The 12194-nt window shown below is 36.6% G+C and overlaps 1 long non-coding RNA gene across 7 annotated transcripts in view; it reads right to left on the minus strand.

The window, feature by feature from the left end:
* The window catches only part of LOC134484650 (uncharacterized), a 38696-nt gene that overhangs the window by 19670 nt on the left and 6832 nt on the right, over nt 1–12194 (minus strand). For 4 of the 7 annotated variants that reach the window (XR_010062230.1, XR_010062228.1, XR_010062229.1 and 1 more), the window contains one exon: nt 12027–12157. The exons of 2 other annotated variants lie outside the window; for them this stretch is intronic. This is a non-coding gene — a long non-coding RNA (uncharacterized LOC134484650). Of the gene's footprint in view, nt 1–651; nt 724–12026; nt 12158–12194 lie in introns of all 7 variants that reach the window. One more of the 7 variants, XR_010062232.1, reaches the window with a different exon arrangement.

The raw sequence follows: 12194 nt of genomic DNA on the forward strand, positions 1-12194 counted from the left end.
CCCAGAGCTGATCAGGTTCCCTTATAATGCACTTGAAAGCCACATACGCTTAAGAACATTTGATGTGCTTTAGCTCTATTTTCAGGATTTTTAAGCCTCTACCAAATAGCAAACTGTCCTTTTTACTCCCTTCTCAACACCTCTAAATCTGCCCTATCTCAATTGCTCAGTTGTCATTAGTCATAGCGCAGCACCCCAAATATGAGCTTATCTTACTGTGTTTCTAACATCCTGCTTGCTACACCAATGGCCACTCCATACTAGATCTCACATGACTGGTAGCTCTTACTCCACCCTTAAATCCTTTCTCCACCCTTGTGTCTACTAGCCTGTTTGCAGGAATACTAGATATCCTCACAACTGGTTGGCCAAGAGCATCTTTATTGAACTATAGAGAATCAATTTGGGAACAGGACCTTCAGTGTTTGCAGGAAGATTCCCGATCTAAGAATCAAAACGTGACCAAACAAGACTCATTCCATGTCTCTGGTTTTGTGTGGGAGATAGAGGAGTTAGAATTTCAGAGTTGAAATTCAAATAATTATAATATACATGTAGTATTAATTATGCCAGGATAAAAGGATCCAAAAAGTGGAAATGGGCAATATGAAAGGCAAGAGAAAAATCCCTAGTACAGCAAACAATGTGGACCTGTTAGAGAGACTGGGCTCTTTCCAGCCATCTGAATTTGTACTTGAAATTCTTCTGACCACTTCTTGATCTCTGCATGTAGAAAAGAACAAAAAGAAAAAGAAAACATAATAAAACAAAAAAAAATCACCAAAATGAAACTAAAAGCAAAAGCAAAAGCGAATCAACCCCAATCCTAAAAGAAGAGGACCAAGTGAAGATTGCTTGAGGTCCTCATTTTTAACTACAACTACAAGCGACCAATAGCTTTCAATTCAAATTTTTTTTCATTATTTTATTTGAAACTTCTCTGTGGGTCAAAGAAACAAGGTTTATAAGCTGCAAAAACAGGAAACAGAAACAAACCATACTGTAGAGCTCACCACTGGTATTACTATGGTGACTGTGGGCAATGCGGAGAATACTGCTGTTTGACAATGGGTCTTTTGGTTTTATATATGCTGACAATATCTATGATTCTGAAATGAATTAGAGTCATCACCGAATCATGACTAAATCAACTGTTCCTTTTCTTTGGATAACAAGATATGGCAAACTGTTGACTGACTATCATTTGTATTTTGGACCTAGCCTCTGTGGTAAAGCTAAGTTTTTTGATGGAAAATCCTCCACCAAAACACTGTTTTGTCAATGGTGCTGCCAGCCAAAAACCATTTCCTGAGGCTAATCTGCAATCTCCAGAAGAGGAGATTTTATTTCTAATAATAATCTTCTACCAGATAAGCTTTCTTCAAATCCCAGACATACTAGAGAGAAAAATTTAAAGCAGGTCCACTACAAGCAGCAAGAAGACAAGAATATACACTGGTTTCACAACTATGTATTACAGTATTTGGAATTTTAGCAGAGGAATATGATAACCGAAGAAGATCCAGGAAATACAAATGAAAAATTAAGAAATCAAAATGTTCTCGTTTGCAGATGTCATGACACCATTTTAAAAACTCTAAAAATGTATCAGTCTCTTAAGACTGAAAAAATACGGTCATAAAATCAGAATATCATACGAACACACAAAATTCCTTAGCCTTCCTTTATTAATTAATCAAAAATTGACATTATTACACTATCTACTTATTCTTAAAACTATAAAAGTTTGATTTATTCAAGTTTTTAAGGTCCTTCAGAACATCAGCTGGAATGTTCTTATATGTTTTCTGGATGGATCATGGTTACTTCGTATGTCTTCTCATAGTATGCTTTATAACTATGCGAATTCAGGGTATTTTGTTATATATTTTAAGAGTGTTTCAAGTGGAATACTTCCCTGATTTCTCTCCCATGGTTTGAAATTGGAAAACAAAAACGATAACGTGTTTTGAGTTTTCACTTTGAATTGTGAATATATTTTCAGCTTTAAGAAACGTAAACTTTTAAAGAACAATTGTCTCTATTCAGGATCACGTCTAGCTAATTCATAGTGGTCTTTGCATTTTTAATATTTTCATCCACAATATTTTATTTTATATATTCAGATTATTGTGAGGGGAATTTGACCCATATTTCCTCAAAGTATGGTTTGGATTGCCATAAAGGAAGGCTAAGGAATTTTGTGTGTTCGTATGATATTCTGCTTTTATGACCGTATTTTTCAGTCTTAAGAGACTGATACATTTTTAGAGTTTTTAAAATGGTGTCATGACATCTGCAAACGAGAACATTTTGATTTCTTAATTTTTCATTTGTATTCCCTGGATCTTCTTCGGTTGTCATATTCCTCCAGCTAAAATTCCAAATACTGTAATACATAGTTGTGAAACCAGTGTATATCCTTGTCTTCTTGTTGCTTGTAGTGGACCTGTTTAAATTTTTCTCTCTTGTATGTGTGGGATTTGAAGAAAGCTTATCTGGTAGAAGATTATTTTTAATGTTGACTTGAATCTGTTCACAAGTATTTTATTGAGAATATGTGTGTATAGGTTTAAATTAGTGTGTAAAATACTCCCTCTTCCTCTCTTTGTGTCATTGGTCCGTACCTCTTTCTCCCTCTCTCATTACCTTCCCTTTTGCCAGATTGTCCCCCTGTCTCACTCTCTCTCCTTATTTTCTCTATCATTGTTAGATAATACCAGATTCAAAATAGAATTTTATTGTATTAAATCCTTTTGTCTACTTTATGAAATAGTCCTAAACACTTTAAATGCTATTTAAATGTATATTCATTTCTTTTCAACTGAATACATGTGAATCTATGATATTTGAGGTGGGAGAAATTAAATACCTGATTCTATGCAATTATTTAGTATAGAGCTGTTTTAATTATACAAAGTGAGCTGATTTAATATTGCTATACCCAATACATCTAGTATATACTCTCACTTCCAACCCCGACCAGCAGGAAAGGAGCAACACCACACGTTCTTCTCAAAGCAGTTTATTCAGGAACCCTTTTGTCTGCAAGCAGGAACAATGCCTTCATCCAGCCCCCGAGGCCACTCCCTTATATCCTCCCTCAACTACCTCACCAGTCTGTGTAACCTCTGTTCATAGGTCCACATCATATAATGTTATGGTGCACCTGCGCAGTTCTCACAATGGGGCATGGGCTTAAGTTCAGGTGCTATTCGTGAGACGTGGCAGCAGTCCCGGACTCCATCTTGGGATTGCCACTACGCCAGCTCCCCACAGTAAATCACGAATGCTTTAAAAAATATTCTAGATTTGGGACTGTAAATCTAAATAATTTGTGTTTTCTCCATGTTTCCTATATTCTCTTTCATTTTATTAATTCAAACCTTTCATTACCTAACATGGCCAGAGGTTATGACGATCTTGTTAATACTTTCCAAGAGTGACCCCTTCCTTTCATTCATTATATAGTTGTCTACATTTTACTGATTTCAGCCATGATGAGTTGGATATACATGTTATACACCTTCCGCAAGGCCAAAAAGCCATTCTGAAACAAGGTGAAAAGAGACTTTAGGTGTAGAAAATTGTGGGAGGGATCAGACATAAAGCGTGTCTTCTGGATACAAGAAGTGTTGCCCTCATGTCACATAGCAGCTGTTGTTTCCTGCACAGCTTCAAACCAGTCAACAGGGAAGAATGCAGGGAAAAGGCCTGAAAACTGCTATACCTATCTGACATACTATGGACAGTTAGTATCTTCAGTTGGAGGATTGAAAATTATTTGTAAGGGTTTATCATAGAGTTATTAAACAGTACTTTAATGTAGAAGATATACACAGGAAGGATTCAAAGAAATAGAGTGATGTGGAAAAAATAAATGGAAAATTATCATCAACATTCATTGGTGGAAATTCTCAAAGAGTAAAATATATAAACTATATTCCTCAGTATAATGTATGTAGAAAATGTTTTATTATATAGGGATATTTCATGAAGCGACCTTATGATTTCAGTTGGTTAAAAAGATCTGCCAATTCTGTGAGTTTAATGAGAGCATTATGTAATTTGATCTTAATGATTTTAAAGTGGCTATTTTCAAAAATAGTAAGCATTATTTCCATGTACATGTTCAAAAACGTGCTTCTATAAATAATATTAGAAAAACTAAAACACTATATATCAAGAAACTAAATTAAATTAGGCTACATATCTAAACAAAATATTCAAAAGTGAAGAAACTCAAGTGACTAAGAATCGAAAGTGAAATATTTATCATCCTTATACAATACAGAAATGCAAAACAAAATTATTCTGAGAATTTTTTCCTCCCTTTCAGAAATTTTAGTTTTATAACACATGAGTCAACTTATGTTTGCTGTGTTATGGAGAGAGGGGAACATTACTATTCTCCTGGTTGGAATGCAAACTTCTACAGCACCTTTTGAAATCAGTATGATGTTTCTTCAGGAATCCGGAAATGGATGCGCCTAAAGATATAACTCGAGGAAAATATATCCAAATTTTGATTCATCCTAGTATAGAGACCCTTGAATAATTAGAAATATTCAAGTTGTTCCTTTACAAATGAATGCATAAAGAAAATGTGGGTCTTTTACAGATTGAAAAAGGAAAGCATGTAATTTTCAGGACAATGAATGGATCTTGTGAAAGTCATCATAGATGAGATAATCCAGATCAAAAAAGAAAAATGGGAGACATTTTCACTTTAATCTGAATGTTAATTCTCCACACTATTTCGGTTTGATTAGTTTAGTGTAAATTCAAGGGATGCGGTCCAGACTGTCCTCACTTTGGGACGTACAAATGAACTTATGGATTGCAGAGGAACACTGTCAAGAACAGGAATGTCAAACGTGAAGAAAGAGGGAAGAGGATGACAATGGAGGGAATATAGAGATGTACAGTTAAGTTGGGAAACATTTGAGGCATGGAAAGGAATCCCAATGCAACAGAAATAAAACATATTTTTTTTGCAGTGGTAACTAAAGATTTATAGCTATAAGGACAGGAGATAAAACATTGATTGGGTGTATCTATGTGATTTTCAATAGTAAGAAACTCACGAAAATTATGGATTTCAACTCTCAACAAACCTATAGTACAGAAAATGAAATATATAGTCCTTAAGGAGACAGATGTGAATATCTCTGTTGTAAACATAAATGTGTTATATTGTACACATTATATGTATAAAATAATATATTTATTTGTTTACATTTCAAATGTCATTTCCCAAACTGGTTTTTCTTTCTTAAATTCCCTAAGCTATTCCGATCCTCATTTTTCTAATATGGTGCTCCCCACTTCGACTTTTGCCCTCTAACATCCCCCTTCTCTTTGATATGACATCTCCACAGGACCAATTGCTTCCCTTCCCAGATATGGCAGTTGAGGCAGTTGTCTTCCCCATATGCTCTGGTATCTATGTAGCAGAAGTCTTGGACTGGCCAAAGCATATACTAGAAGGTGGAAAATTTCCTGAACCTCTGAAGGGTAAGCTTAATTGATACTGTTGTTCTTCATATTGGGTTCCAAATCCCTCCAGATCCTTAAGTCATTCCACTATCTCTTCCTTTGTGGCTGTCAGGTGCTGTCAAATGCTTAGGTGTTTCTGCATCTGTCACGGTCAGGTGATGGCAGAGCCCCACGGAGGACAGACGTATTAGGCTCTTATCTGCCAGCACATCTTGACCTCAGGAATAGTCTGAGGATTTGGAGTCTCTGGATGAAATTGTTCTTCTGGTCGGGTGGTCTCTGGATTGCCTTTCCTTCAGTCTCTGCTCCATTTTTGTATTTACATTTTTTAGATTGGAGATTTATAGGTAAAAAAAATGTGAGCTGTGTGGGCAGCACCACCCCTTCACTGGGGGGCATGTCTAGCTACAGGAGGAAGTCTCTAGTTGTTCTATCTATTTTCCTGCTCGGTATTTAAACTACCACCATCACAGTAAGTTTCTGGGATACACTTGCATCTCTGGCATCTGGGATTTTCCTGGGGATACCCAAGTTCACCACCCACCACTGACGCTTATTGTTATTTACTCCACGTTTCCTCTGAATTTCTCTCCTGTCTCTTTTAATTGGTGCAACTCCCACCACTTTATCCATCATTTTCCACATCTAGCTAGATTCTTCCACTCCACTGCATTCCATGACTATTTTGTTCTCCCTTCTAACTGGGTTCCAAGTATCCGCCATTTGGCCTTCTCACATGTTACCCTTCATGTTATAAAAGATTTGTATAGTGGGTATTCTGTTAGCAGGGCTAACATCTACTAGTCACTAAGTCCATCCCATGTTATGTCCTTTTCGATTTCTGTTATTTCACTATTTTCATGTTCCATCATTTGTCTACAGAGTTCTTGGTGTCCTCATATTTAATACCTAAGTAATGTTCCATTGTTTACATATAGCACACTTTCTGTATTTATTCCTGAGTGGAGATGAGGTATATCATGGTTCTTTCCAGCATTCGACTGTTATAAGTAAGACTGCTGTGAATATCTTCAACCACATGTCCACGTTATGTATGGATCAAGTTTGAGTATATGTGTTGAAGTGAGTGGTAAAGCTGGTTTTCAAGTAAAGCTGTTTGCAATTTTCTCTGGACCTCCACACTGATGATATCCAAGGTGGCTATCAGCTACTAATCCCGCAAGCAGTGGAGGAGTATTCCACTTTCCCTACATCCTAGCCCACTCTGCTACTGCATTAGTTTTTTTGTCTTAGCCAATCTGATTGTTTTAAGGAAGACTCTTATGTTCATTTTGATTTGCCTTTATGTGAACTAAGGATGTTAAACATTTCTCGATATGTTTTTCACCTATTGAGATACCTCAGTTGAGAATTCTTGGTTAGCTCTCTAATCCAGTTTAAAAGTTGGGTTCTTTGTTGTGTGGGAGTTTACCTTTCTAAGTTCTTATATTTTTAATTTTGGCACTCTCTCAAATGTAGGGTTCGTAAAACTCTTTTCCAAATGTGTAGGTTGTTGTTTTCCTATTGGTAGTGTACTTGGCTTTAAAGAAAGTTTTCAGAATGATGGGATTTTGTAAATTGACTGGTGATCTTAGAGCCTTTGGTGTACTGTTCTGAAAATTTTCTCCTGTGCAAATGTGTTCTAGGCACTTTCTGACACTGCCCATTCTATTGGCTTCTGCATATGTGATTGTGTGTGGATTTCCTTGATGTGATTTGACTTGAACTTTGAAGAAGGAGATAGAAATTGTTCAATTGGCACACAGCTATATACAGAACAACAGTTAGGGTAACATCATATCTTAGAACGATTTGGTTTATGTATAACCTACTTAGTCATAAAGGAAATGCAAATCAAAACAACCCTGTGATTCTATCTCACATCAGTCAGAATGGCTAAGATCAAAGACTCAGGTGACAGCAGAGGCTGGAAAGGATGTGGAGAAAGAGGAACACTCCTCCATTGTTGTTGGGATTGCAAACTGGTACAACCTCCCTGAAAATCAGACCTGAGTTTCCTCAAAAATTGGTCATTGCACTTGCTGAAGACCCAACTATACCTCCCCTGGGCATATACCCAAAAGATGCTCCAACATACAACAAAGACAAATGTTAAACTATGTTCATAGCAGCCTTATTCATAATATCCAGAAGCTGGAATTAACCCAGATGTGCTACACGAGAAGAATGGATACAGAAAATGGCCTATATTTACACAATGGACTAGTACTCATTTATCAAAAATAATGAGTTCATGAAATTCATAGGCAAATGGATGCACCTAGAACATATCATCCAGAGGGTGGTTACTCAATTACAGAAAAACAAAGTATGCACTCATTTTTAATTGGATATCAGTGCAAATGCTCAAGTTAACTATGTTACAAGGCACACACCACATGAAACTCAAGAAGGAGGACCAAAATGCAGATGAATTACTCCTTCCTTGAAAGAGTAAATAAAATATCCATAAGAGGGGTAGGGAGATATTGTTCTTTGGAGACTGAAGGAATGACCATTCAGAGTCTGCTGGACATGTGACACACACACACACACACACACACACACACACACACACATATGCACCACAACTATTTTGGATAAAATAAGGCTTTCAGAGTTTATCATTTGAAGGAGGTACACAATATTTACACAGGGAACTAGGAGAATTCAGCTGAAGGACTTTTTTGTTTTCTGGCTGTACTGAGAGCTGAAAACCAGTTGGTAAGAGTGCCTACACACTTGAAGGCAGAGATAAGACCATCTTTTCTGCTCCAAGTTACCTGTTGTTTGGACTCAAGGACACAATGAGAAGATCGAGTGTTAGAATAAGAAGTATAAAAGAGAGTGAAGAATCCCAACTTATAGGGCCAGTAAATATCTTCAAAAAAATTTGAAGAAATCTTCCCCAACCTAAAGACAGAGATGCCGAAAAACATGCCAGAAGCCAAAAGAGCTCTAAGTAGATCTTACCAGAAAAGAAATTCCTCACATCGCATGATAGTCAAAACACTAAATGCACAAAATAAAGAAAGAAGTTTAAAGGCAATAAGGGAAAAAGGTCAAGTAACATATAAAGTCAGACCTATGAGAATTACACAATGTTTCTCACCAGATACTATGAAAGTCAGAAGATCCTGCAATGATATACTCTAGACCATAAAAGAACACAAAAGCCATTCCAGTCTACTATTGCCAGGAAAATTCTCAATTAACACATATGGAATAACGAAGATATTCCATGACAGAACGAAATTTATACAGTATCTTTCTACAAATCCAGCCCTACGAAAGATAATAGGTAGAAAACTCTAACACAAGGAGGGAGACTACACACTATAAAAAGCAACAAACTAATCTTGCTATGAAACCAAAAGAAAAGAGACACACAAACATGATTCTACCTCTAACAACAAAAATGACAGAAGCAACAATCACTATTCCTTAATATATTTTAACAACAATGGAGTGAATTCCCCAATAGAAAGACGTAGACTAAATGAATGGATACATAAAGAGTACCCAGCATTTTGTTGCATGTAAAAAGCACAACTTAGAGACAAAGACAGACACTACCTGAGAGTATTAGGCTAGAAAACAAATTTTGAAGCAAATGGTCTGATAGACGGAAGCTGGATTTGCCATTCTACTATGGAATATAATTGATTATCAACCAAAAGTTTTCCAAACAGGTGAGGAAGGAAATTTCATATTTATCAAAAGATTATCACAGCAATAGGAACTCTCACTCCTAAATATTTTTGCTCCAAATACATGGGCAACTGCATTCCTAAAGGATACCTTACTAAAGCTCAAAGCACCCAATGTTCCTCACATAATAAGAGTGGGAGATTTCAACACCACGTTCTCTTCAATGGACAGATCATGGAAATAGAAATTAAACAAAGATCTAGACAAACTAAGAGAAGTTGTGAACAAAATGGACATTACAGATATTTATATAATATTTCATCCTAAAACAAAATAATATGCCTTCTTCCCAGCATCTCATAGTATTTTTTCCAAAACTAATCATATAACAAGTCACAAAACAGGCCTCAACAGATCTAAGAAAACTGAAATATGTCCATTTATCCAATCAAACCGTGACAAAAAAAGGCTGATCTTCAATATCCACAAAACATCAGCGAGCCCACACATACCTGTAAGTTGAACAGTGCTCCACTCAAAGATAACTTGTCAAGCAAGAAATAAAGAAAGATTAAAGACTTTTTAGAATTTAATAAAAGTGATGGCACAACATACATATGCTGTACTCAACAATAAAAGAACCTCTGGGAGAATCACCATTCCTTACCTCAAGCAGTATTACAGGGCAATAGTGATTAAAAAAAATCAATGACAAAAAAAAAGTTGTATTTGTACAGATCTAGGAATGTTGATAAGTGGAATAGAATTGAAGACCCCAAGACAAACACACACATCAATGGTCACTTGATATTTGACAAAGAGGCCAAAACCATCCAATGAAAAAAAAATTAGGATTTTCAACAAGTGGAGGGCAGCATGTAGAAGCATGTAGAAGTATGCAAATCGATTCATTTTTATTGGTCTAATCAAACCTTAAGTCTGAGTGGATCAAAAACCTCTACATCAAACCCAATAAACTGAAACTATAAGTAGAGAAGAATCTTGATCACATGGGCACTGGGAAAAATTTCCTGAACTAAACACCACTGGTTTGTACTGTAAGATCAAGAATCAGAAATGAGACTTCATAAAACTGCAAAGATTCTGTAAGTCAAAGGACACTGTTATTAGGAGAAAACAGCAAACAAATGATTGGGAAAAGATCTTTATCAATCCTACACCTGATACAGATCTAATATCCAAAATATACAAATAACTCAAGAAGTTAGACACCAGAGAGCCAAATAATCCTATGAAAAATGGGGTGCAGAGCTAAACAGAGAATTCTCAACTAAGGAATAACAAATAGCTGAGAAGTGTGTCAAGAAATGTTCAACATCCTTAGTCATCAAGGAAATAAAAATAAAAATAGTCCCGAGGTTCCACCTCACGGCAGTCAGAATGGCTAAGATCAAAAACTCAGGTGAAAACAGATGTTGGTGAGGTTATGGAGAAAGAGGAACACTGCTCCATTATTGGAGGGATTGCAAACCTGTATGATAACTCTGGAAATCATTCTGAAGTTTCCTGAGAAAATTGGATAATGCCCTAACTGAGGACCCAGCTGTACCTGTACTCTGCATACACACAAAAGATGGTGCAACATACAACAAAGACACATGCTCCACTATGCTCACAGCAGTATTATTTATAATAGCCAGGAACTGGAAAGAATCAAGATGCTCTTCAACTGATGAATGGATACATAAAATGTGATACATCTGTACAATGTTCTACTACTCCACATTAAAATCAATGAATTCATGAAACTCATAAGAAAATGGATTGACCTAGAAAGCGTCACCCTTAGTGAGGTAACCCAATCACAGAAAAGGACACATAGTATGCACTCTCTGATAAGTGCATTTTAGCCCAAAAGTTCGAATTCGGCAAGATATAATCCACAGACCACATGATGTTCAAGAAGAATGATCAAATTATGCAAGCTTCACTCCTTCTTAAACGGCGGAACAAAAAACATTCACGGGAGTTTATGTGGAGGCAAAGGTAGAAGTAGAGACTGAAGGAATTCATGCCCCACCTGTGGGTCATATACATATATACAGTCACCAAAAGTATATAAGATTATTGACGCTAAGAAGTGCATGCTGACTGGAACTGGATATAGATGTCCCTGAGAGACACAGCGAGAGCAGGTCAAATTCATAGTTGAATGCTAGCAGCAAAACATTAATCTGAAAATGGAACACCAGTTGCAGGAATTAGAGAAGCGGTTGAAAGACCTGAAGGGGCTTGCAACCTCATAGGACAACAATGCCCAACAACGAAAGGCCCCAGGGAGTAAAGCATCACCCAAAGTATATACATGGATTGACTCATGGCTGTAGATGTATATGTAGCACAAGATGGCCTTTTTGGGCAACAAGGGGAGGAAAAGCTCTTAATCCTTCCAAATGTGGACTCTTAATATAAGGAAGGTGAGAAAGATTAGACGGGTGGATGATGTGGATGGGAACACCATTATCGAAGAAGGAGTGAGAGCAGATAGATGACGTATGAACAGGAAACCAGGAAATGGTATATTTGAAACTTAAATTAAAAAATCATATAAATGAAAAGAGGATCCTCAGATTCCTTTGAATAGGTGGAGGAATATCTAATTTCCCTGTGTGCAGAAGAGGAATTTTTGCTGTCCCTCCAGGAAAAGGTGATAGATTTTTGATGTTTTAAAGTATAAGGGTGAAATAGGATCTCCCCTGGACTGTATGGAATGTGCATAGCTTCTCTTCCTCTTATGTCTGGAGTACTATTGAGCAGAAGTTGAAGGTTGATTGATACCTTGGAAATTATAGAACATTCCAGCCACACACTACTTCAGCAACTCCAAACTGAAAATCACAGTAAAGAATACACACCTGAATATCCATGGTAGGCAGTCAACAGTCTTAGAAGTCTTGTACGAGGCTCTAATGCAGTAGTCTTAGGTTCAGTATCTTATTCAAATATATGTCCATCTACACATTCCTCTGCATGTGAAAGGACACCTCTGTGTAAGGGAACACAATGAAGATAGTAGTCTGATT

This window comes from Rattus norvegicus (genome assembly GCF_036323735.1).
Source record: "Rattus norvegicus strain BN/NHsdMcwi chromosome Y unlocalized genomic scaffold, GRCr8 chrY_unlocalized_23, whole genome shotgun sequence".
NCBI lineage: Eukaryota > Metazoa > Chordata > Mammalia > Rodentia > Muridae > Rattus > Rattus norvegicus.